Source organism: Arvicanthis niloticus, chromosome 3 (genome assembly GCF_011762505.2).
Source record: "Arvicanthis niloticus isolate mArvNil1 chromosome 3, mArvNil1.pat.X, whole genome shotgun sequence".
Taxonomy (NCBI): domain Eukaryota; kingdom Metazoa; phylum Chordata; class Mammalia; order Rodentia; family Muridae; genus Arvicanthis; species Arvicanthis niloticus.
In genome coordinates, this window is record NC_047660.1 from 69567525 (window position 1) to 69593378 (window position 25854).

The 25854-nt window shown below is 42.2% G+C and overlaps 1 long non-coding RNA gene across 1 annotated transcript in view; it reads right to left on the reverse strand.

Moving 5' to 3' along the window:
• The window catches only part of LOC143441736 (uncharacterized), a 45338-nt gene extending 26473 nt beyond the window's left edge, over nucleotides 1-18865 (reverse strand). Inside the window, exon 1 of the long non-coding RNA XR_013109386.1 lies at nucleotides 18754-18865. This is a non-coding gene — a long non-coding RNA (uncharacterized LOC143441736). The remainder of the gene's footprint in view (nucleotides 1-18753) is intronic.
• Nucleotides 18866-25854: the final 6989 nt, after the last annotated feature.

The window sequence follows — 25854 nt, forward strand, 5'->3', positions numbered from 1 at the left end:
TCTCCTACACAAACCTGGCAGGGCTTGGCTTACTGTAGGCATGGGCCTCCCAGAGACACCTGGATTTGACTCATCTTCTGCCCACTAGCGACAAACCCTGGAGGAGTCATATAAATGCTTGAATCACATGTTTCTTTGTCTTAAAGGTAAAGAGGAGTATATCTCTGCCTTATAAGAGTCCTGTGAGAATGAAAGAACATGCCATCAGAACCCAAAACCCCACTTAGACTCAAACTGAATTCCATTGTATATTTACTATTATTTAGAATAAATAGATGATCAGGACCTGGAACATCCAGGGCCTTGCCAGTAGCTTGGTTGTAAGCTATCCCTTTAGAATGATTAAAGAATAAATTTCTATTGTTTCAAAGCACAGTTTGTGACCACTGGCTGTGACATCCTTAAGTAAGGCACACATCCAGCAACCCACAATCTCAGGGGACTCTGCATTATGAACTTCACCTACATTATTCCAAAGAGCCTTCCCATGGAGGGCAGCAGCCGACACCTGATGTCCAGCTTGACAGCTGAGGAGACTGAGTTGGACAATGTTCAGCATCTTGTTGTGGTGTAGAGCTAATTCTTCAACGGTTACAGCCTTTCTGCTCCAGTGGTTTCCTAAGCAGTTAGAGTTGTGGCTTTCTTTTGAAAGTGGAGCCTGTGGTCCAGAGGGCAGATTTAATTTGTAAAGCCCTTTTCCATGTTCCTTCTGCTTCCCTCGTTGTTACTTTGCCTCCACAGCTGGAGGCCTCAAAATCTCCCTCCTGCAGCATTGCAGACTTAGACACAAGCAGGGAGGTGCCATGGCTTCCAGGCTGCCTGAAGGACTGCAGAGCAGGAACATGACACCCCCCACCCACTCCACTCCCAATCCACTCAGATCAACTCCGTTCATGCCCAAGCCCTTGTGAGCAAACACTTCCTCCGTTCTGTTGATTCCATCATGGTCGTGTGTGCTTAAGCATATTTTTAAGTTAAATGATATCAAATTTGGATCACAGTTCCCCCTGTTTTTTCATTTTCAAAGGCAATTACACTTCTGGGTATGTAATTCAGTGTGTTTGAAAAATATTCTCTTTCTTGTTCATTCATTGGGATTCTCCCCTATGTTTTCTATAGAAATCAGAAGACGGCATGGCGCTGTATTCTGGTGATGTGTGGGGGCTTCGGGCAGCCCAGGTCTCCACAATAACCCACTGCTTCTTTCTCCTACACATCATTCTCCACTTTGTCTCATTGGTAATTTCTAAGACTTCCAGCATCTGTGCTGGCACACATGTTGAGCGGCTCTCCTGAAGATAGCACTATACTCCAGTTGCTATAGAAATGCACCAGGGAATGTAACTCTGGGTTCTTATGTCTCACATATTCAAATTTAGATGATGAATAACATGTCTAGAGAAAGGGAAAAAAAAGATGGTGCCATTTCCCATGAGGCAGAAGTGCAACCCTCCCATGTCATCAGACTCCTTAACTGATAAGATGGCCAAGTAAAGACATATATCTCTTCTACTTTAGGATCTGCCCAGTTAAGGAAGCTTCATTTAGTGCGACTCTTAGCCTTTGGTATTCATGCTGCCCTGAGAGCTAGTGGAGTCGGGGAGGAAGATGGAAGAGAGGACAAACATCAGTAATAGGACAAATTATTTGAGTGTTTGTTTTTCTATTAATGCATCATGAAAATGAGAGCCAGTTGGAGACTGGTCAAACTGAGGATGCTAAACCAAATGGGTAGGTTGGGGGGGGAGGAGACAGCCCACAAAATACATGCTAAGGCTCCAAAAGGAAAATTACAAGGAGCCAAACCAAGCCCTATGTGTCTATGGGAGAAAAGGAGGCAGAACGTTCTGTTTCTGCTTGTCCTTCTGAGCTAATCTTTTTTTTCCATGAAAAGTCATTAAAAATCAATCGAGAACACACACTACTCTTTAGCTGCTGTTATTGTTAAGCACATGTTCAATTTTAAAAAGTGGAATTGCTGAGAATAAAGCCACGAAGAAATAGTCAACAAGACAGGGAGTGGGGAGGAAATAGGAAGATCAGGTTTTCCAGAAGTCAGCCTTTAAAAGGGTATTTGCCATCAAACTGTTGACAACTAGGAGCATCCCCCTGCCTCCCAACCTCCACTACCCCATGCCCTTATGCCTGGACACATGCAGCTCCAGCTTGAGAAAAATGCATGGACAATCTTTTCTCAGCTGAATTTTAAATGCCACACTGCAGCAGTGTGAGGGGAGATAGACTTGCATGAATGAGAACAGGAGACAGGACTCACAGGTCTCCCTCAGTGCTTCACACCTTAGCATTTAGTCACTTGGCCTATGGGTCCAACTTTTGGGTACTGCAAATTACTTGTGTCAGCCAGGAAGGTGACCCCAAAGTTTCAGTATAAAACCCCTGCCCCCAAAGGTTTGATGGGAGCCTGAAGATGCTAACCAAGAAGGTGGAGGGACAGCTGCGCTTTCAGTTGCTTCTGTGTTCTTTGAGGGGAAAAAGGCTCATACTGATGAAGCTTCTAATTGCACCAGGGGAAATGGTGGCTAAGAGCATGAACAGGCAGGGTGAAGGATTCAAGTCACTCGTTAATACCAATCGGTCCGGTTAGGTTCAACTGATGCAGTGCTTTCCTAGCACAAATGACCCTGGGGTCATCACCAGGTGTCGTGGTAGAGTCCTACAAGACTGTGAGCCCAGCACTCAGCAGGTAGAAGTAGGAGGCATCCTTTGCTACAGAGGGAGTTTAAAGCCAGCCTAGGGTACACGGGACCTTGTTTCAAAAGCAGGTAAGGTTTTCCAATTAGTTGGGGAATTAGCTATGTTACTTAAGAGACTCCCAGACAAGGAAAGCCTTGACCTTCAAAGCCCCATTTCTCCTCCTCTCGGTTGTGTGATTATGTAAGAGATAGCTGCAACTTTGGTGAACAGTGGAGGCTCTACTCTTAGATCCACTTTTTGAACATTTTAGTGTATGCAGCTGTGTGACTGAGACAATCATAACAGTGTCTCCTGTTTGACTTCTAGTGAGAAGTCATTAATACAGCGAATATTAAATGTGTGACTTACTGTGTAGGAACCTAGTAAATACTCAGTAAATATTTATATCTCTGCTACTACTTTTGCTAGTGTTTGGGGGCTGTTGTTTCTTCTTCATCGAAAGGGAGGGAACAGCCTTCAGTATTCTCTTTCTCTTGTGTCTTACACAATTAGTGTATCAGTAAATATCTTGGTATAGAATCACTTCTTTAGGAACTGCAAGTGCTCCGCTAGGCCTAAAACTGTTCACACAGTTCTTGTTCAGGCTGACCTTTCACCTAGCGTGACAATGTCAACCTAACCCACCCAGTTCTGCAACACTTCACTGGACCAATATTAGCTTGGGCTTCTCATTGCCAGAAGCACCACCTTCTCACTGCTGATTTGCAGTTTCTTGGAGGTCTCAGACCTTTCAAAATTGGATATGGTCAATTTCATTACTAGTGGCCTGTGGAGTCAATTTTACAATCATTAATCTCTATATACTCAAAGGTGTGTCCATTAGCAAAGGTTCTTACAGAGCATTCATTATGGGGGCTATGGAGTGTAGGGGGTTGGTCTGGTGCTGCTATGTATTCAAATGCTAAATACTGTATCCCAAGATCTGGTAGCCCCAAGGAGCAAATTCCCACATACACCAGCTTTTGTATAAACTTTGCCCCCAAGTTATCCCTGATTGGTTAATAAAGTTAGCTACAGCCTGGGCTGAGGAGAGAGGGTAGAGAAAGTTTCCCAGGACTTGAAGTCTTTGGCAGGGACCATGAGGAGAGCAAGGAGGAAGAAAGAGGTCACCATGGGGTAGTGTGGATCATGAGCTCGTGGCCGTGAGCCCTGGACCAGGTGGAACATGGCGAGTGATATCACAGGGAAGTAGACAAAATAGCATAGAGGGTTCATACCTGCCTAGATCCAGTGCTTTAAGCTTATTATAAACCTAAAGGTTTCTGTGTCTTTTTATCTGGGAACTAGATGGTCTGAACTGGGTAGAAACCCCTAATAGATATTTAAAGACAACAAGGGGTATGAGCTCGTCTCTGTGCAGAACTGGAGCTGGGAGGACAGGTGAGAAAGGTCCTGTATCTGCTTACTTACTTTAGGAATCCGGATGTGGAATCTGAGAGAAAGATTCAGGCTGCATTCATTTTTTTATTCATTCTTTATTTTTCGTTTAGCACTTACTTTTCCTCTCCCTAGGCTTTAACTTCAGGTAAATTTGAATTTAATTTTAAATTTAAATTTAGGTAAGTATGATTAAAACAGAACAAAGCAGCCTCTTCTTGCATGACTAAAAAAAAAGTGAACAAGCCCACAAAAACAAGAAAAAGTGAATTGCCTGATTCAGAAGCTACTAGAAAGGTTAAGTTGGCTGTCCTAATGTTCTTCTCCAAGAAAGTAAAGCCTCCAGAAAGTCAGCCTTTGGAGGTCTGGTTTCTGTTCCTCAGTTGAAAGTAAGCTGAGGCAGATGGGGAACAGAGAAGCTACTCCACTGTACAGAGATACTCACAGGCAGAATTTTCTAGAATGTTTGCCATGGAATTAGTTTCATAATAAAAGCAGAGAGAGGCCTCATATTTGGAGATCTCCTTAGCCCTAGTAAGTCTTGGGACCAAAATGACATGAAAAATATTAATGATGCCGTCAACATCAATAGCAAACAACCTCAACGATGAAAAGAAAGGTCCACGTGGAACATCTTCTAAGAGTCCAAACGGAGGCTTCCTACAAAAGCTGAGCCTTGGCTTTAAATCCTTGTCTGCAGAACAGATGGGACCAGCATCCTCACATATAGAAGTGGCCACATTTGCCCCTCATTAGCAACGGCCACACTGTTAAAAGGCCTTCTTATTCCATTTTCAGGCCACAGCCTCGATGACCCACCATATACCACCTGAGCCCAGGGCATGATTGATACCCATTAATCATACTGTAGTGGCCACCTTGGCAGAGGCGTCCAGTGTGTCAGATGACAAAGGCCTCCAGAAACCAGCTTAAGGTTCCCTCATTTCTACTTTCACTCCACCAAAGGCAATTCCAATTTCTCATAGGTTATCAGCCTGAGCAAGAAGAAAATGTATACCTTTCTTTTAGGCTCACCATCAAGTTTCACAGAAAGTAAACATGAATTTTTTTTCTTTTAAAATGGGGACACACATTTTAAAATGTGTTTGTGGATTGACACCACATGAGAAAAAGACGTGTTATTGACCCTTGTTTGTGCCGGGCAAAAATAACCCCATGTGGCCACAGCAGCTGCCTGGGAACCTGGCCTCCTCTCTGTCTCTGTCCCTGGCAATGACAGATGATCAGTAGCTCCCAAGGTCTTCAGGGGGCTCATTTAGACTGTGAAAGCTTCTGGCTGCTTCCAGTGGTCCCAAGCATATGCCTGGCTCAGTCCAGGCTACAAGGATAGAATCTTCTCATTTTATCACTTCCCCTCCACCCCACTTTGAAAGCTACTGCAGTGAATGGGAGCCTTCCAGCAAATTCAGCAGTCCAGACTTACAAAGAGCTAGTTGTACTGGTTGAAAGAGAAATTCAGTTCTGTTTCCGACAGTGTGAGAGTATGCATTGCGCGCGCGCGCGCGCGCGCGCGCGCGCGTGTGTGTGTGTGTGTGTGTGTGTGTGTGTGTGTGTGTGTGTGTGTGTGTGTGTGATGTTTGGGGAAATTGCACGCTCCTCCTTTGTCTCCACAGCTTGCCCAGGACCTTTTAGAAGCTTTTTCTACAACAGCATATTCAACATAAAACTAGGTGTCCCACTGAGGTGATCCCAGAAAAAGCATTGGGTGACTTCCCAATTTTAAATCTCCTACCAATCCTACTCACCCTTGGAATAAAAACATTGGGTTTCTGAGAGTCAATATTTGTGTGGATGAGAGTGGTTACCTTTTTCTCTGAATGCATGGAGATAACCATTTGCAAACATTATTATAGATGTGTTCTCCTTTTATAGTTGCTAATTTGTAAGACCAACAGTGTATATTTCAGGTGATTCAGATAATAAATAATAACAATAGTAATAATAATCAATATTTATTACTCACTAACTAGGAGTTTTAAACTAAGAACTTTATGTTCTCAGCCTTATTCAGTTCTCAAAGCACTATAGAATTAGACACTAGTACTACTCTTATATTGGAGAGAAAACTAGATCAGAGATTTGGTACCATATCTGCACTCACAAAGCTAACAGGCAGTGTAGGTCTCCGCATCTGCCCCCTGCATCTGCACATTTCATCATGACACTTACCCACCTTTCTTTGATAAATGCTACATGACTATCTCTCTGGAGACAGGGAAAGCTTGCCTTGGGTATATTTGTCAATCTCATTATAAATAAATAAAGGCCACACTGCCTCTGTGCAGCAATTTCTTCTCACCATTTTGTGTATGGGAGTGTAGGCATGGCCAGATATGAGCCTCCATGGACAGCAGCTAGTTTGAACCAGTTGAAGTATCAGAATTGGCTGGAATGGTGGCTTTTGAGTATGACGTTGTTAACTAAACTTGGCTACTAGTAGTTCTGATGACATATATTATGGGATAAAAATTTAATAATCGCCCAACCCCCCCCCTTTTCCCCTCCCCCACAAATCAAAACTATTTAGGCAGGACAATAGTTGGCAACAGAAATAATACAAACCTCAAACGTCACAGTGTTCTCCCTTTTCCTATGTCTGAGTTTTGTGTTCACACAAGGTATCAGCTTACGGTCTCATAACATCAACAGGCATCACAATGAAAGCAATAGAGAACATAAGAAGTCAGACTTTTGCGACTGCAGAAGTTGAGTCCCAGTTCTCAGTAGAAATTATTATAGGAAAGGTGTAAATTTGGCTAACTAACAAAGGGCTCACATAGCTATTTTAACTGATGTATTTTTCTCCCCTATGTTTAGAAAAATTAAGATAAGATGAATACCAGTCACCGTGGTAGACTTCATAACCTTTTCCCATCTCCCTCTGGCAGTTGAAATTTCCCCTTCTTCACTGAGATGTTGAGCTCAGTAGAAGTATAAACGAATTATAAGAGACCATTTATTTAATGGCCTGACAGCTTAACTGAATCTTCTTGTGGCAGAGTTTTCCTTATAAGATTCAGCTCTCAGATGCCTCAGAGGATCTTCATGTTCACAGCAGAATGTACCCCCCCCCCCGTGCAAACCTGTCACACTGGTGGTGGTACATCCTCCACAGTTAATCCGTTCACAGGATTCCTAGTGATACTAGCTACATTACCATATTCATGCTGAGGTAATTCATACCATCTTCTTCATCTTGGGAAACATTGCATTGAACTGAATCACAGATCTAATCCTTTATGCAAATATTACCAGTAAATATGGACCATGGTGCACATTTGCCTTACTTGACATACGGAGTGTTCATATTGGAAACTCTGCTCTCTGCCAAGAGCTCCAGAGCCATCCTGTCACGAACTATTAATTCAGAGATCAGTCTTCTCATTGGCAGCTAACCACCAAACCCACAAAGTTATATTTAATTTGCTCTTGGAGGAAAGACTGGGTTCTCCCTGAACTGGGCAAATGATATTTCTCTATAGTGTCCCAGAAAATATCCGATGCTCTGACGTGCAACCCTTTTCCTAGTTGTCAGTGGCATAGCTGGTCTGTTCCAGTCAGCTTTCCCTGAAAGCCAGAACAAGAAAAACACCACAGGCTGCACCAGCTCTTGAGAGAGATTTAGCTTCCCTCTGTAAACTCAAAGCTTTCTATTAACACCAGTTAATGTGCTCTGGTGGCCCAGCAGCTTGCTTATTTGCCTTGTAAAGGGATGCATTGCTTTCTTGGCATCCGGAGACTTTAGAAGCAGCAACAGTGAGAGCTGATGACTGTTCTTCTTGTGAAATATATGCACGTGTTGGGGTAGGTGAGGAGTAGACCAGAGTCCCAAAAAGGCATCTTAACAGTTTCCACTGCTAATGCGCCAGCAGGTAACCCTCAATCTGTCACTGCTTAAAAGTAAGCCAAGAGCCTGCAAGATGGCTCAGTGGGTCAGGACTCTTGCTGCCAAGTTTGATGGCCTGGGTTTGATCCCGACAACCCATATGGTAGAAGGAGAGACCTGACTCCTGGAAGTTTCCCTCTGACCCTCATACACACTGTGTCACGAATGAACACACACACATTCCAATACAAATTTAAATTAAAAATAAACCAGAAAAGTAGCTTTGTCCCCAAACTAGCCACAAAGCTAAAGAGTACTGATAACAGCAAATACAATTAGTTGTGTCTTCGTGGTTTAAAGTTAACAAAAGTTAGAAGATCACCACAGTCATAAGTCCCACACAAGATATACTGGAGCTGCCTGCAGTGGTAAAACCAACAGTAATCAAATGTTATTCTATTTGCCTCAGTTAGGTCTGAAGGTACAGCATAGTCTTCATGCCTAAGACTCATGTTATCCTGAGAAGACCATGGGTTTCATGTTCACCCCAAAGGATAGCTACTAACACCCAGCTCTTCGTCTCCCCAGGGCGAACCTTGACTCTCCAAGGTCTATCTTCCTACTTCTACTTCGTTAATCGTTCTCTTATCAGATCAGATCTATTATGACTTCTGGGTTTTTGATTTATTTGTTTTTGTGGGATTCCTGTGTGTGAAATATGTGTGTCTTCTGTGTCTATATGTGTGTCTTGTGCTTTTTCTTTGGTTTTCTTCTGTTTGTTCATTTTGTCCTGTTCCAATTTGATTTTGGGTTTTTTTTTTTTGTTTTATATTATTGTATTTTATTATTATTCTTAGATGCCTGTTTTCAAATGAGAGACAGAAAGGGTGTGGATTCAGATGGGAGGGGAGGTAGAGAGGAACTGGGAATAGAGAGATGGGAAACCATAATCAGAATATGTCTTATGAAAAAAATCTATTTTCAATTAAAGAAAAAAAGTTGGAACTTTCCAAGTATTGGGAATACAAAAGAAAAATGTATCTAACTCTTTTCTAAGACTTTTACTTCATTCTTGGGGAAGATGTTCTAGGGGATACATCCTTAACCATAAGCCACCTTAGTCAGGGGCCTGGTTCTTCTCTGGGGACACATACATCCTGTCTCCTTTCTTCATGGACCACAGATTGGAAGGATCTACACTTAAAGCTGATGGACAAGACAAGAATCTTCCCCAGGCTAAGTCAAATAACATATTTCCTTTGGTCACAAGAATTGGTCCAAAAGATTTGTATGTGACTTGTTGTGTGTTTACTAACACAAGGGAGACAACGTCTGATAATTCATTCCAGTTGTTTTCTAACTTGGAAGGAGATAGTCTGGGAAGCTGCCAAAAGATACCATATGACTATAAAAGGCTGGAAAACCTGATATAAAGGATAGCTAATATAAAGAAATTTGATCTACAGAAAGACCATTCAAATCTGGCAATATGATTTCAGCTCGATTAAGCCACTCATGAAGCTGGGCTCTTCTGAACTCTTCACACATCTTCTGAACTCTTCAGTTTCTATTCAAGTTCCTTAATCTCATTGGAGTTATCTTGTCTAGCATATCCCACTTAACAGTCATAACCAAAAGAGATCTTTAGAGAAGGGTTGCCTTATAAAATCTCATGTGATAATTATCTAAGTATTTATGTATTAGAATAGTTAAATTTGCCCTTAATTGAGGTTTTATAATATGTTGGGCATGGTAATATCTTACCACTGGGAATGGTGGCATGTACTTGTAATCCTAGCCCTGGGGAGGCTGAAGCAAGAGTTCATGGTCATCCTTGGCTATATAGGGTGTTTCAGGCTAGCCTGAGCTACATGAGACCCTGTCTTGAAATAAAATCAAGAAGGGAAGAAGAAAGGAGAAAAGGAGAGGGGAACGGAAGGGGGAGGGGAGGAGAGCAGAGGAAGGGTGGGAGAGAAGGGAAAACTTAGCAGAGAATGAATAGTAAGAATAATCTTTGTAAGGGCAATGTGTTTGCTAATCAAAACTTTCAGGGATATTACATTTTCTTCTCATAAGTAAAATATGAAGTGTGTAGGACAAGAATTATCCTTTTATTTTGAGAGAAAACAATGGCATTATATCAAATGAATGTAAGGAACAAGTAGTGATGGCTCACTCCTTCATCCCAACACAGGAGGCTGAGACAGGGGGAGGCCAGAATGAGACTCTGTCTCAGAGAGAGAAAGAGAAAGAGAGAGAGGAGGAGAACATAGACAGAGGGATACAGAGAAAGGCAGAGACAACAGAGAAAGACAGAGAGACAGACACAACAGAGAGAGAAAGAAACATGGAGACAGAGGGACAGACAGAAAGGCAAGTGAAAATAGATCCCAGATGTGGACACTGATTTTAAGATAGTTGAAAGACTTATGAATATCACAGAGATAATCACTTAATTAATATTTGGAGTGAGAGCTTTCTGGAAGGCCTTTGTAGGTTAAGATGCTACAGTCTTACTCTTTATAAATCTCTTAGACCTGGGTGCTGGTTCCATCCTCCAGAAACTGAGGCCCTTCCGGTCATGTTTGATTTGTATAAAAGGGACACTAACCCTAATTGAGTTCAGGTCTCTGAGTTTGTAAAATGTCACTGGGTCACAAACATGACAGAACAGATGTTCCCATCCATAACCATAGCCGTAGCCATAACCATAATCACAAGAAGTCCATATACTTTTTCATGGCTGTTTTTCCTCGCTGCCTGGTGTTATCCTGTCCCACTGATGTTATAAATCACTGAGGAGCAATTCCATTCAGCCAGGGTCTCTTGCTTGGCAGTATACTCATTATAGTTTTATTGCTAATTCTAGAGCCACATAGTTGGCTCTCTCCTGGGGTGGGCAGCTCTCTGGCTGGAGGCCTGTCATTGGCACACAACTAAAAACAAAAAACAAAAAGATACTACTCTTGACCGAGGTGTGGAAAGTTACTGAGTAGTACAAGTCTGGGATAAGTTTAAAGAGTAGATTTCTACCACCTTTCCCTCCAAACAGCATGTCTTCAGGTGTCCAAATGCATAGTAATAAATTCAACCACTCAACAAATAGTATGTGCCAATTACTGTCCTGGATTCTGGACTAACATTTTGCATGGGCTGGAGAATATCATCCATCCCTTTAGGACCTTCATTATATTGACAAAGAGAAAAAATAAACCAGAAAATAAAATACATAGTGATAGATGTTAAGGAGAAGGAAAAAATGAAGCAAGAAAGTAGGACAGACTTTTTCGAGCTGTTTACATTTGAATAACTGAGGAAGTGAGAGATTCAGACATCATGAAATCGGAGACCAGCCGGTCCAGGCAGAGGAGCACCTGCAAAAGCTCAGAGGCAGAAGCAGACTCCAGGGATGTTGGAAGAACAGCAAAGAAGGTTTTCTGTTCTTTTGGGGCATCTCATCCATAAGTACTGTGTATTTCATCATATCCAAGATTCCGTCCCCAGCTCCAACTCCTCTCATGTCCTCACATGTCTCTCTAAAGTCCATGTTCTCTTTTTCTATAATTATCATCGTGGCATACATTCTCCTGGGGCCACTTGGTATTGCCCATATGCACCCAGGTGTACGACTGACAGCGTGGGCAATTGACTGATGTTCTCCTTCCAGAAAAAAACCTGACCCTCCTTTGATATCCATCAACTGCCAATGGCTCTTCAACTCAGACTGGGGCCTTGTGAGTACCTCCCGCTCTATGCTAGGCTAGTGACTGCTGTGCTCTTGCACAGAGCTTCTGCATGCAACTGTAGCTGTCGGGAGCACATGGGTGTAACTTCTCTGGCCTTTCCAGAAGACACTATTACCCAGAATTCCTCCTGGTCTTCTTACTCTTATATTCTTTCTGCCTCAGATGGATTTTTAAGATGACAGAAGCTACAAGCAATGTGTTGGTAAGCTGGTGAAGCTTGCTGAGAGCTTGAAGATGCAGGAGAAGTGGGGAGAATTCCTGAAGGCAAGTGTCCCTGAGCAGGATGGCAGCACAGGGCTACTGGCCAGGATCTCATTAGCTGGAGGAGTAGAGGCTGGGCCAGGCACAAGCAGGTTGAAAGCCCTTGTGACCAGTCTGCTTACATCACCTCTATTTTTTTGCTGAAACACCATGTACTTTACACAACAAAGAGCTTCTAGCATTCTTGCAAAGTCAAAGAATGTCAACGTTATGAGTCTTATGACTGGGAAACATACCAAGACTTATGCAAAATAGCTACATATTACAATTTCCTTGCTGCTCCTGGTCCTCCTGTATAGCGATGGTATCTCAGCAAGTCTGGGAGTGCAAACCAGTAAGCAGTGTTCCCCACTCAAACAGGGTCTTGAATTTGTAATGTCCTGCCTCAGCCTCCCCAATACTGGGATTATTAACTATTGTTAGTTTTGTGTCTAATTTAGGAAGCTTTGTATATGGGACCTCTCGCTATCAATAATAAGCCCCCCCCCCACACACACACACACATTTATTTATCCTGTATGTGTGTGTGGAGGGAGGAATTCCACGGTCTGTGCTGAGATCAAAGGGCAACTTGAGGGAGTATTCTCCTCCTTTCTACCATATGGATCCTGAGAATTGAACCCAGGTCATCAGGCTTAGATGCAAACACCTTTACCTGCTTCCTGAGCCATCTTGCCAGAACAAGCCTGTCATTCTAAGAGGTGTCCATATGCCCAGGTTAGATATCGTGGATACGACTGCTAGTGGGGGAGGCCCACACATTCCCCATCTTGATTTCAGGAGGGCCAGCTTCCTCCTTCAGCTATGCGTTGTCCCCTCTCTGTCAGCTTCTTTTCCAATATTCAGGTGAGCACACACACACACACACACACACACACACACAGATTGTTAGGCTATTCAGTTCTGCCAGGCTCCCATACTAGGGACTCCTGTCTCCATTCTATGACTACAAGCCAAGAAGTACAGCGATTTACCAATGGCTGCACACTCTGAGGAGAGGGAAGACTCAGATGCATGAGTTTGGGCCGACAGAGCCCCACAGCCATGTTCTTTTGACTGTACTTTGCTGTGTGTGGTGAGGAGAGCAAATGAGATGCCAGTCAGAGAGTTTCTGTTCCTCCCTGAGCTCACGCTAAAGCCTTTACCTGAAGCCCTTGTTTATGCTACAAAGAACCTTTTGTTATACCATGTGCGTTCAGAGTGCTGCCTCCTGCCAAGGTGGCTTTTAATTTATCAGAAGTCTCTCTGGGATAGTGATATCCAAACTATTTGCTCTACTGCTTTTTCAGCCAAGAAGCCTTAAGGGGGGCAGCCGTGGCACTGCTGGTGTGACAGTCTGCTGCAGTGTCTTGGGGACAAGTTGTTTTGTGGCTTCCCTCTTCCCTTCTGCAAGAATGACCCTCTGTTCTGCATTCTATGTCCAAACTGACTTCTTCATCATTCTGAGCAGATGTGTACTACTTTCATTGAGTCAGCTTTTCTAAGCATGTGGTCCACAATGGCCTTCCTACTTCTATGTTCTCAATTTCCTCAGCACCTACTTCTCTCTACCTCCCTCTCTCTCCATGTGTCCCTCCCTCTCTCTACCCCCTATCCCTCTCTCTACCCCCTATCCCTCTCTCTACCCCCTCTCAGCTCCCACATTCCTGGCCAGCCTCTCTTTCTTTCTGTCTTCTCTGCCGCCCTCCTATGCCTCTACCCCTTTTCTAGGTCCTTGCTCCCCCTCCTTCTTCTATAATAAACTCTCCTTATATCAGGTCTGTCCCATGGCATGATTTCTCAGGGAAAGACCTTGACATGGGTCTACCAGGTACCCCCTTTACTCCTGCATTACAACAGTAACTATACTCTATTATAACGGTTCTCAACCTTACTAATATTTCTAACCTTTGCTACAGCTCCTCATGTTGTGGTAACCCCCAACCATAAAATTATTTTCTTTGCTACTTCATAACTGTAATTTTGCTAGTTATGAACCATAATGTAAATATCTGTGTTTAGGTGGTCTTAGGTGACCCCTGTGAAAGGGTAGGTAGTTCAATTCCTTCCCAAAGGGTTTGTGATCCACAGGTTGAAAACTACTGCTATATTGTGTTTGTCCGTGTGTTGTTTATTTTTTGAGAAAGGGTATTAGATAGCCCAGGCTGGCCTTGCCATATAGCTAAGGTTGACTTTGAACTTTTGATCCTCTTGCTTCTGCCTCCAGAACGTGGGATTGGAGCTATGCAGCAACACTCCCAGCTTATGCAGGCAAGCACTCTAGAAAACTGGTGTCTTGGGTGTGCTGATTGGTTGTTTTCCTATAAACATGTGTTTATTTCAAAGCTTTATTGCTTCCCATCCCCTCCAGTTCCTGATAGTTATTCTCCATCTCCTCATAACCTCCTCTGGTCTCCTCTCAGCTGTGTCCAGCCTCCTGGTTTTCACCTTTCACTCTTTCTTTCCCCATTGTCTTCCTTTCTTCCTCCCACTGCCTCTCCCTCTCCCCTGGGTGAGTAGCTCACATCTTTAGCTCAGGCTGTGGCTGATCTGATTGGCTGATCTTCTCCAATGAGGCCTTAGATAAGTTGTAGGATGTGCCAGGCCCCCGGTTTGATCCTCAATATCACATACAGACATTCTAAAGGGCTGATGTACTTGAATATGTAGTAGGATATGAGCTCAAAGGCTGTTTGCCTTCCTTTAGGGAAGGCTCACGCACAGTCTACTTTCTCCAGAGAGCCTTTCAGACCCATGCAACCTTGGTCAACATTAGTTCTTCCAATGGGAAGTCCTTCAGATCCTTCTTTCTGTTATGCATACTATAACTCTAAGTTATTATTGGCCTCACAGGACTAGTGCCATATTTGGGACCCCAGAAGAGTGGTTCTCAACCTGTAGGTCATGACCCCTTAGGGATTGTCAAACAACCTTTTCACCAGGTTGCCTAAGACATCATTATATCAGATGTTTACAATTCATAACAGTAGCAGAATTACAGTTATGAAGTAGCATCAAAAATAATTTTATGGTGGGGGGTTACCACATGAGAGACTGTATTAAGAGGTCACAGCATTAGGAAGGTTGAAAACTACTGTTCTGGGGGCTGGAGAGATAGCTCAGGGGTTAAGAGCACTAGCTGCTCTTCTAGAGGTCATGAATTCAATTCCCAGCAACCACATGGTGGCTCACAACCATCTGTAGTGGGATCCAATGTCCTCTTCACATAAAATAAATAAAAAAATCTTTAAAAAAAAAAAAGAAAGAAAGAAAACCACTGTTCTATACCTTACCTTCTGGAGTAGTGTGCTTTCCCTATGGGAGGCTGAACAGATTTAAATGGAATAAGTAACACAGGAAAGGAACGCATGAGGCTTGTTGAATAGGTTAGACAACTGCGTCTTGAACTGGATTCTAAGTTACAGACTAGCTCAGAGGAGGGAGCAAAGAAGGTATGTTCAGATGAAGTGACTGGTGAGGGTTGAGGAATGATGGACCCATAGGAGATGATTTAGAAAGGAGAGTAAAGGAAGGCTGTGGAAATGGGGTGATTAATCTTAATTGTCAGCTGGGATTTACAGTCTCTAGGAGACACACTTCTGAGCATTTCTGTAAGGTGCTTCCAGAGAGATTGACCTGAGGTCAGAAGACACAGCCTGGATGTGGGTGATAACATCTCATGGGCTAGTGATTTGAACTGATAAAAAGTCATGGATACCAGCATCCATTCATCTCTCTCTGCTTCCAGATCGCAGACTCAATGTGAACAGTTGTCTTGTGCTTTGTTGCTGTTGTCACAACTGACACTTCGACATGAGCCAAAATAAGCCATCGTTCCTTCAGTCGCTTTTGTCGGGTGTGTCTCAGCAATGAAAAAAGCAGCTGGCACAGAGAGTGTAGGGCATAGGAGGCAGAGAGCCATGGCCAGGGAAAACAAGAGAGCAGAGTACTCTTCTCCCTGCCTAACAGCCTCACACCTTAATTCTTCTTATATAATTTCCCTGTTGCAGGAAGAACAAAAACATGTTTATAAGATTGTGTGCAAGTTTATTCTTGATAATGTTTGGGAGATCTTCAAACACAAAATACAAAGAGGAGGGTTTTTTTTTTTTGTAACCAGGCTTTAAATATTAAAGTGAGCAAATGTCTTTAAACACAATTAGAAAATATGCCATGTTATAAATAAGTACACTGACCACACTGACTATAAATACTGAATGGGTTTTCAACGACTGGATGAGAGATGTGATAAATTATATATAGAATGTGAATGCTCACTCCTTGCTTTACTTACTCTCGCATCAAAGGGAGGAGGCAATCATATGTTAAATGCATTTGTAACATTAATTTCTTTTCTGTCTCCCTTTTATCTTTACATCAGCAGTAAATATTTTAGTTAATTAAGCTGATTTCCCACAGGCTTCTCTTCTAACGTGCTCATTTAAACACAGGCCAGATGCTAACATAAATCTGACTTAGACAAGCCTTTCTCATTCTTTAGGTCCCTTCTAGAATGTTCCATGGATAGTTTTAGAATACTTATTTCTGAAAATTGGCACACAAACATTTTTTTCACAACAGGGAAAAATAACAACAACAACACACAGCAATAAAACCCAGCTTCCTGTTTGTGGCACCAGTAACCAGCAGTGGAACGAAACCTTAAAAACACATTTGGGTGATGGCCATCACGAGACACTGAAGTCAAGATATTTGGTTTCAGTCAAAAACATAGAGATTGGATAGTAAGACATGCTCTTGAAAGCTCATAGTCTTTCTGGTGGCCAGGGATTGGATCAGATAGAGAGAGACACGGAACCTCATCTGTAGACAAACTAGAAGAAGAAGGGAAATTTTCCTTGGGTGTTCTGCTTCAGACTTGTTAGGAGCAAAACAGTCTCCCACGTCTCTAACAGCAGTGGCTGGGACTGTCTTGCCAAACCATCCAGTGGGCTTAGAATGCTAAACTTGGAATGGAGATTACATCATCCATCTGAGAGGTCTGCGGCTCGCTCCCATCTAACTGCTGGGAAAGAGAGATGGAAAAGGCGTGTGGCCTCTATCCATGGCTCACCCTGCTCTGTAAGCTTTTATGTTCACCTGCAGAAGAAGTGAAGTGAAGCAAAGAACAACGGGCACTATCTTCCTGGCCTGATATCAAGTGGAATTTTCCCACATCATCATCATCAGATGGACTCTCTGCTTTGCTTCATGAAGCCAGAGGCTGATCAGGGCAGACTATGAGCAGCCGAGCCTGACTGATAGCACATGCTGTCAGGAGGTCAGAGGTCAGGAAACACATGGTCTGGGGGCTCTCTTCCCCAGCTCCTTCTGTTCCTGATCACAAAGGCTCAGCTGCTTCTTTGTACCAAAGGCTCCTATTGTCAGACTCATTCTCCACACAGCCATTCCCAGGTTCTAACAGCCAATTGTTCTTTCCGTATGTTGAAGGTTAGCAGCAGTTTCTGTCCCCAAGAGCACGTCATTCCTAGTGAGAGCATGAGTCTCATTTCATAGACCCCTTAGTGGCGGTGAGCGATCGGTGATTGCTGTACCAGTGACTTGAAGACAAACATACAGACCACAGGACTGAGGGCTGTGAAGCTCTGCTGCTGTTGACCTTGAGTATGGGGTGAAGGGCACAGAGCAACCCCCCCCCCCCCCATGTATTTTACACTCTGGTCATAGCTTTACTGTGGGGGTAAGACCTGTCCGTGTGTAACATCACCTTCACTTTTCAAGTATTTGATCTGGAAAGTTAATCAAGAAAAGTGGATGCCTCCACTTTCGTGTGCAAGATGGTAAAATGTTAACATTAATGTCAAGAAACCTTAAGAATTAAAAACTAGGATGACAAAAAACCAAACCAAACCAAAACTCTTTAAAACTCTGAATTCCCATGAAACTTGCAGAGGAAGGAGAGCTTCTGTAAAACATCCCAGTTGAATTTGGTGTTTGTTTCATAGTTTAGCCTTGGTTTTTGTGCTTTGTTTTTAGTTAGTTAGTTAGTTAGTGTGTGTGTGTGTGTGAGAGAGAGAGAGAGAGAGAGAGAGAGAGAGGGAGGGAGAGAGAGAGAGAGAGGGAGAGAGAGAGCGCTAGTTTGGCCATTGACATAATTACAAGATCCTTAGTTCTTTAGAAATCTGTTCTCTCTACTTAATCTCCCACTTATTTAGCCCCACCTCTCTAGAAGCAAGTGTGTCCCAGAAACCAGAGCAACAAGAGATCAAACACTTTTCAAGTACAACTTTTTAAAAAGATTTATTCTCTCCCCCTCCTCCCCCTGTGTCATCTACCTGCCTGCCTCTCTCTCTGTTTCTGTCTCTCTGTCTCTGTCTCTGTATGTGTATGTATGTATGTATGTATGTATGTATGTATGTATGCATGTGCTCATGCATGTGCAGATGCCCCTAGAAGACAGAAGCGAGCACTGGGTCCCCAGATCTAGGGCTACTGGAGGTTGTGAGAGTGACCTGGGTGCTGAGGACCAGTGCTAGCTCCTGTGTAAGAGCAACACTGACTTTTAACTATGGAGCCATCTCTCTGGACCTCATTCTTTGATTTTTGTACATAAGTGTTCTTTAGCAAGTGAGAAGTACTGAGATTGAAGGCCGTACTATTCACAGGCCAAGTCATGTAAAAAACCAAAACAAGACAAAAATCAAACAACAAATGAAACCCTGATAGCATCACAGGAGTTACAGGAATGCCAGATTTAGCACAGAACCAGCTTGTGTAGCATCATGGTACCTTTACACAGACCGGTGTAGCATAAGATAACATCCTCCAAATAAGCAATTATAAATGAAGTAAGAGGAAGGTACTCACCTCCCTGCCTCAGAGTATACAGCAGTCAGGCCCAATAGGAGTATTTGCCTTCTCCTGCCCTAGCTTTGTCTCCAAGGTGAGCAGCTCTTTGGGTGGAGTTAGGATTTCAGAGATATTGGCAGGAGGAGACTAAAGTAAATGGCTGTGACAGGAGATACAGGGTCCATTTCTGCATTCTTCATCCCACACAGCTGCTTCCCACTCGTCTCTTGCTTCTGAAAGAGTATATGTTTAAATTTTTGCTGAGACCACATCCTTAGCCCCAAACACCATGTGCAGAGACTAGGTGCTTTCAAGTCTGCTCGCCAGGATTCTTTTTAATTAGTATATATTAATTATAAAATATGGGTCTCGGGGCTGGAGAGATGGTTCAGTGGTTAAGAGTGTGCACTGTTCCTACAGGGAACTGGAGTTTAGTTCTCAGCACCTGTGGATCACAGGCAGCTGTCACTCCAGCTCCAGGGAGATTCAGCACCTCTGGCCTCTGGTGTCCATGAGCATCTGCACACACAAACACACACACACACACACACACACACACACACACACACACACACACACACACGTAGTAAGGGGAGGATAAGAATTAGAAGACAACAGATTTTTAAAATAGGTTCATTACGACATTTGCGTACATCCACATAATGAACCCTGATGCTACCCATCCCCAGATGCTCTCTTACTCCCCTTCTCCTCTTTGTCTTTTTTCCCCCTGATCTTTTTTTATGATCAGCCCTTTCTTTACTGCCCATTAGTTCCTGAGCCCACACAGCCGCTCCCCACTCGTCTCTTGCTTCTGATATGTTTAAACTGCCTTGGCTACATCCAAACCAAAACATTTCTACAAATTAAAGACTTTCTGGATTCCTTGTCTTGTTTCTGAGCTTGCTTTTGGAATACTAATTAGTCAAAGAAATGTCTGCTTTATGTTTCCAAAAACAGAAAAAAAGTGGGGGGGGGGGAGGGGGAGACCACACTAAAGATAGCCAGCTCTGGTGGGAGACTTCTGTTTCACAGAAGAAGACTTTGGTCAGAACAAAGCATAGTAGGCACAAATAGGGAGTCTCGGGGCAGGGCACCAGTGATAGGCTTTAGAAAGAGAGACTGTATCATATAAAACATATTCATGTAGGACCAGACACATCAGCCAAACGGCTCCTAGTAATGCCATGATTCCATCTGAAAGGACAGACATGGATGGATACACCATTCCAGAGGAGCTTGAGCCAAAGCTTGCCATCTCGTCCTAATGGATGGCAAAGGTCACTCTTTCCCTTATTTGATGAATGACTCTGGTGCATCACATTTGTCTTGTACCTGGCAGCAATTCTCAAGTCTGTCATAATGCAGGTCTTCCTAACAAGAGAGCCAAATTCTCTCAGAGCTGGTTACTACTATTCAACTGCTTACTTAGAGTTAACAGGAAAAGAGAGTTCAGTGGCCAGAGGTATGGACAATACAGGATATAGGCAGTGATGCTGCCAGACAATCCTCAAAGGCCGTCACAAAAACTCATCAGCATCTTTGCTGGGCCATGGGATAATGGTCTTCTAACCACAGAACTGAATAAAAAATAAAGGTCAAACCTGCATTTGGAAGAATTCTGGAAAACTGCTGTCTCCACCCAAGCCCCACCACACACGATTTGGGTAGAGTTCTGCAGCACTTGTAACTATATGGATAAATCAGTCCTTTTGAGTGGCTGCTTGCAGATTAACACAGTGGGTGAGGATGAACAACTGTGTATGTGTGTAAGTGTAGGTGGGTTTTCAATTAATTAATTAATTAATTAATTTGTATATTTATCTGTTTTCACCTATACTGCTGCAGATGAAGACCATAAATCATTGTTGGTGTATTAGTCAGGGTTCTCTAGAATCATCTAGAGGGACATAATAGATAGTATTATATATTTATATGTATGTATATATATCATATAATCTTGTATATTACATATATAATAGGCTTGCTATGTAAGTCAAGACAAGCGGGTACTGACTTGGGAAACTGGGTGGAGTGGGTTAGGCTGCCTGAACTGGAGAAGTGGCATTCTCCCTTTGCTTGGATCCTAGAGTGCTGTCAAGGAAACTCCATAGTAGAGGCATTAATGAGGTAGGGCCAGACCCTCGAAAGTCTCCAGTGCCACGCCAGAAAGACAGATCTTTTTGGATGTCATTGAGGACTTCAAGCTTGTGGATGCTATGAACACATTGCTGTGTTGGAACCATCCCTCCCACAACAGTCCAGAGGCCTGAGTGGAGGGGCAGAGGTCCAGACAGGCACACCCAAATGGACAGAACAGCAGTGTAAGAGGAGGGTCTCAGGAGGAGTGCAGAGAAAGAGGTGATACATTTCTGGACATGGGGAACGGATAAGTCATGCACTATGAATTAAGGTTGTTCATGGAACAGCAGGGTGGTAGATCCAGCAGACAGATAAGAGAGTATGCAAACAAATGCCTAGAATGCTTTTTATTGGTATTGCATTAATATAAATGATAGTATAATATTCGTTTCCTGACTTTATGGCCACCAAATGGTTGTATTGTAAGTTTTGTTCAGCATTCAGTGCTGTATGTATGCAACACTATGACTATGTAGAAACTATTCCCAAGTCAGCCATGCAATAAATCATAGTTTGCTTGTTGTACAATGTTTAATTGTAAACTCCTAGGTTGAAAATAACTTTTGTTTAGTGTTTGCAGACATTATCTTACTCTCTGGTTGCTTCTCACACTGCTCTTGAGAAGTCCAAGGATCCTTGGGTTTGGTCTTTTGATTGTCACTGATTTAAAGCAGGGTCACTCATGGCCCATGCTGGCCTTCACCTCCATCCTGCTGCCTCCACCTCCAGGTGCCACAAAGCCTGGTTCTCTTGGTCTTCATACAGGGGTTCTTAAAGTATAGGCCAAGGTCTTTAAAACTGAATCGGTTAAGAAAGGACAGTTTTCTCTTCAAACTCAAATTCTGAGCTTCCTCTATGGAGTTGGGCAGCAGAGCACAGGAGTGTGGGTAGCAGCCTGGGCTTAGCTTCTATAGAAATCACAGACATACAGAAATCACAGTTCATATCAAGCCTTGATCACTGCAAACATCTTGAAATACTATTTCCACTTATTACTTCTTCAAAAATAATGCTATTAGGCCTACTGTTGTTATTTAATGTGGACAAGAAAGCGTATATATCATACCACACATTCATTTTTAATATTTTAATAACTCTATTTGGATATTGGTTTATTTGTGATGCCACATATTTATGACAAGTATTTCAAAACATTATTCCAAGAAGAGGTTTATGGGCTTCCAAAATGCTGCAAAATGAATCCATGGACCAGAGAAAGATCAAGAACTTCTGGTCCAGAGTTTGAGGGCAGTGAGCCCGGTCAATAACTCACTGTTTTCTGCTGAGCAACTATATGGTGAGGAGGATGTGACCTATTCCAGGGGCTCCAGAAATAGATGGAAAAGGCAAGAAAATGGTCAGCTGCAAATGACGATGAAACAGGGCTTGTTTGGTTAGGAAGCTCTGGCCTCCTTCCCCAAATAGGCCTTTATAGATTCAGTCTCCTGTTAAACAGTCCCTGGGAAGTTTCTTTGGCTATTCTTGGGAAATCATAAGCCAATGTGATGGTGTATACTGATTCCAGAATCATGGGGCACTCCTTTTTTTAAAATTTTCTTTTGTTAAGTAGTAATTTTTAATTAAACTAATAAAATTTATTTTAAAATATACAGCTTAGTATTGACATTTTTAAGTCATCAAAATAATTTACAATAGTTAAATACCTCTTAAATCTATATGATATCTTCTGAACATAAAAGTAACATGCACTCAACCAGTTTTTAAAATCTATTTGGAACATTAAGCATGATAGAAGTAGAAAAAAAATCTCTTATAAAGTCCTTTATGAAAGAAAATTGTGACAAGTTCCTGATTAGACAGAAACTGTTTCATCTCCAAGGGAGAACACACAGTGTAACTGTGGCATCATAGAATGAATTGGGTAGTGTGCCTTCTGTTTCTTTGTTGTGGAATAGTTTAAAGAGTATTGGTATTAGGTCTTCTTTGAAGGTCTGATAGAATTCTTCACTAAACCCATCTGATCCTGGGCTTTTGTGTGTGTGTGTGTGTGTGTGTGTGTGTGTGTGTGTGTGTGTGGTTGTTGTTGTTGTTGTTGTTGTTGTTGTTGTTGTTGTTAGGAGACTTTAAATGACTGCTTCTATTTCTTTAGGGATTATGGGACTGTTTAGATGGTTTATCTGATCCTGATTCAACTTTGGTATTTGGTATATGCCTAGAAAATTGCTTATTTCATCCAGATTTTCCAATTTTGCTGAATATAGGCTTTTGTAATAGGCTCTGATGATTTTTTAAATTTCCTCAGTTTCTATTGTTTTATCTCCCTTTTCATTTCTGATTTTGTTAATTTGGATACTGTCTTTGTACCCTCTGGTTAGTCTGGCTAAGGGTTTATCTATCTTGTTGATTTTCTCAAAGAACCAGCTCCTGGTTTTGTTGATTCTTTGTATAGTTCTTTCTGTTTCTACTTGGTTGATTTCAGCTCTGAGTTTGAGTATTTTTTGCCGTCTGCTCCTCCTGGGCATGAGGCACTCTTTTTTTTTTTTCCTTTTATTTTTTTTTATTAGATATTTTATTTACACTTCAGATGGCATCCCCTATCCCCATTCCCCCCCACCCCCCATGAGGCACTCTTAAAATGACCACTCACCAATGCTTGAACTGTTAACATCAGAGATGATAAGCATGGTGGGGCTACATAGCAAGACCCTGTTTCATTTGTTTATTTTAAATCAGATTAGGGTACAAGTAGTTGTAAAACAAGTGTCAGAAATGCATAATTATCTCTGGATTAACTTCCTGAATTCAGCCTAGTGAGAAATCAGCCACAAAGAACAACTGGGGAAGATGGCTGAAGGAGACATCTGAAGTCATGGGATGTTCTCCTCAAGTGGACACTAAGTCATATGTGACAACAGGCTCCATCCTTTCCAGGACTCATGGGATATCCCTCTATTCATAGAGCAAGTCCTGTCCAGCCTCTTAAGGCTGAATGGGCACCAAGCCTCCCCACTGTCTTCATCTTATCATGTAGTTCTGCAATCTTGTATCTGCTCTATGGAAGTAAAATAAAGAATTGCTATAGAGCTTTTGACCATTAAAAAAATGTAGATGTCCTCTGCAGAAAGTCCAGACCCTGCAAACTTCTGGATGTCCATCTAGTGAAATTATATGACCACAGAGGCCTTGTTCAAGCACCATTTATGATTTGAGTACTGGAAATAACCTAAGAATGTATCTGGAGGTGACCGAAGTAAACTTGTGGCACAGGCTTGCAATCCTAGCATGTGGGGAGTTGAAGCTGGAGGGTTATGAGTTAGAAACCAGTCTTGGCTGTGTAGTGAGATTCATTGGAGGGAGAAGGGAAGGCCAAATGGTAAATTGGTATAGTTTATTCATACTTATCAAATGCTTCAAATGGTTTGAAAAATATACCCAGTCCAGACAGAATTCATACTACAAAATTAAAATCATAAAAAAAAAAAATGTTGCAGGAAAGCTTGCCTATTAGGATCATATGTTTTTAATGAAAGTGTGTGTGCTGTATGGGGCTCAAGGTTGCTTATAAACGTCTGCCTGGGTATCTCTGAATGCTGCTGACATTTCACAGTGTGTATATTGGAAAAGGGTTGGGGGAGGGGGCAAAACTTTCAAAGAGAATTTATCAGTCTTTGCTATAATATCGTCATACAGTCTCAAAGTATGAAATTAGTTTTGTGATTTAAAGTGCAGCTGGAAGAGTGAGCATAGCAGCTCCCATCATGTGTGATGGTAATCACCTGGTAATTGGTTTGTAAATTTTAATTTGTCAAGAAAACTATTCTAAATCAAAATAGTTCTCTATCCATTAAGATTAGGTTTAACTATGAATAACAGAGACTGTAATAAGCATAATAACTTATCTTGTGCAAGTGAGGCTGCACACCCACATGAGGTGGTTTGGTATTGATTGACAGCCCTGCTTACCCGGTGGCTTATTCTTCTGCCTCCCCCTGATAAGAGTGCTGAGTACAGAGCAAACCCTCAATAAAGATTTTTTTCCCTTTAAATGGTAGTCAAATTACTTGTGAATATGTTGACTGTGAAATGGTTTGAAAAGATAAAGAGAGATCCATATATAAACTCGCTGTTTAAAGTTAACCCTTTCCTTCCAGGTTTTACTGGTACCTGGCCTTGTAACATGTCATAGCAACATGTTCTCATTCTGTCCCTCTCTCTGCTGGCAAACAGAATCTTGATATGTTTCTGATAGATTTATAAATTGTTACAGCTACTCTGCAAAGCCGTATGTCAGTGTGTCCCAAGGTTATCAAAGCTTTCACACTGCCAGGAAAGCCACTCTTAAATATATCAGAGGCATGGGTGCGTAAAAATGTTCATATTGAATTTCATTTTCAAAAGCTTAAGTTGGAGACAATTCATTATTAGTCAAAAGTAAAATGGATAGGCAAGTAATGTGTGATCATTTAATGAAATATTATACAACAAATTATCCAGGGGTGTAGCTTACATGGGAGGTCCTGGTTTCAGTTTTCAATGCCACAGAATATTATACAATGATTTTTTTAAAAAAAGCCAACAGCAACATGTGCAACAGTATGAAAGCTTCCCCACAAAATTTTATTTATTTATTTATTTATTTATTTAACTATCTATTTATTTGTAAAAGAGTCTACATACAAAAAAGCAACTCACATGGGTACATATAATTTCACTTATAGGAATTGAAGAGATCCAACTAGTCTGTGGGGACAGAAGTGAGAGGAGAGGTTACTGTCACTGGAGGCAGGTGTGAAATGGCATGGCATTGATTGTGTGGCTTTGGGAATTTGCCTGGGTGGTGGTTGTGCTGGTATACGTGCACACACTCATCATGTGCATTCAGGATCTGAGTGCATCTCTGCATATATGCTGTATCATATTTTCCAATTATTTACAAGTTTTGATTCATTATTACTGTGTATGCGTGATCTGTGTTTGTGACTGGCAGAGTGCACATTGAGGTCAGAGGACAGCTTT